Source organism: Clupea harengus, chromosome 24 (assembly GCF_900700415.2).
Source record: "Clupea harengus chromosome 24, Ch_v2.0.2, whole genome shotgun sequence".
Classification (NCBI taxonomy): domain Eukaryota; kingdom Metazoa; phylum Chordata; class Actinopteri; order Clupeiformes; family Clupeidae; genus Clupea; species Clupea harengus.
The window spans coordinates 14,454,597-14,456,568 of NC_045175.1; positions in this window are offsets into that span (position 1 = coordinate 14,454,597).

The window sequence follows — 1,972 nt, forward strand, 5'->3', positions numbered from 1 at the left end:
ATGCTTTAAGGGCTTCTGCCATTGTCACCTCACCATAATGACGTCAGATGGTGCTTGTACAGACCTCCATCAATGTATTGTTCAGATGTAAGAGAAATAAGAATAAACTAATTGTAAAATAAGGTTGGTATTATCAATAAACTAACCAATAATAATCAACAAGCTAGGCCACCCTGAATCAATCATGCCTTAAGGCAACGTAGACTAACTTTTCAGTCCTAGTAGCCAGTAATTCAGAACTTCATGAGGCCTCCATAATCTTGATTTGAGTTTATTTATCTATTCAACAGAAGTAAATCATATTTCCATATCATTATTTCAAGCAAAAATTGAAATCAAACAGAAAAATAAGCTTCCACATTTCATTATTTATTATTATCTTTATACAAACATTGTACATATATCCACAACAACCAAATCTTTAATTTCCCCTTCCCAAATATACTATGACCTGGTAGTAACAAATCTACATACCACTGTCTCTAGAATTCATCAGGCCAGATCAAAGCCAAAGCAGTCCTGTGGTCAGTCGTCGTCTATGCTAGGTGTGGTATGCACACCCAAGTGGAGCTATATTTATCATCACATTATAAAGTAACACACTTGTGGCCCGAGGAAAGAAAACGAACAAACAAACAAACAACAAACAAAAACATGTCCATAGTTCATACACTATACACATACATGTTTATGAATAGGTTATCCTAAAAAAACTAAACAGAACAAGGGAACACAAAATCAAGAGCTGTGCAAATTCAGGATATCATAACATCAATCTAAAATGTTCTCTCCCTACAAAAACATGGGAGCGAATATTACATTCAACGGTTTTTCGGTTCAATCGTTTGCACCAAACGGCAAGGCAGAGAGTACAGGGTAGAGGCGGACACAGACACAGCGGGTAGAAAGCGGCCGGTGCTTCACGTTATCTGACAGGACATGCAGGGTTGTTCCGTTCTTTTCTCAGAGCATATCAGATGTACCAGCTGCCGCTCGCATTACTGAACTGTCCAAGGAAGGAACGCGCAGACGATTCATCGTAGCCTATATGCGCCAATGACGATTTGCCACGTAGGTACTGTAGCATATACAGTATGTATTGGCTATGAACGTAAATAACCATATATGCCTTCTTGTTCATACGTAGCTTATACAGTATGTACGTAAATAACCATACATGCCTTTTTGTTCATACTGTAGCATATACAGTATGTACAGGCTATGTACGTTAATAACCATATATGCCATCTTGTTCATACGTAGCTTATACAGTATGTACGTTAATAACCATATATGCCTCCTCGTTCATACGTAGCTGAGTGAGGGTCACTTACACGACTTCAGCTCGGGAAATGCAATGATGCCAGAGCTCTTTAAAGCTGCAGATACGTCTAGGCACACAGTCAGTACAGTTAGATATATCAACCGTATTTGTGTTTGTGAGTCCAGTATGTGAGTATTGGCATATGTATCTCGTGTGTGTGCAGGTGTTTGTTTGCGTGTCCACTATGTGAGTATTGGCATATGTGTCTCGTGTGGGTGCAGGTGTTTGTTTGCGTGTCCACTATGTGAGTATTGGCATATGTGTCTCGTGTGTGTGCAGGTGTGTGTTTGTGAGTCCAGTAGGTGAGTTTTGGCATATGTTTCTCTTGTGTGTGCAGGTGTGTGTGTTTGTGTGTGAGGCCCAGACAATTTCATCTAGTGACTCTTCATGCAACCTGGACTGAGAAATAAAATTAAATAATTTGTGTATCTAAATGTGAAATGATTGAAGTATGACAGTACACCGTGGGGAGAGAGTACAAGAAGGTGACCGGGCGAAAGTTATGTGTAGTGTGTGTTTAGTTATGTGTGTGTGTGTGTGTGTGTGTGTGTGTGTGTGTGTGTGTGTGTGTGTGTCTTTGCGTGTGTGTGTGACATGTACAACAGTACACTGTGGTGAGAGAGTACAACAAGGTGACTGAGAGAAACA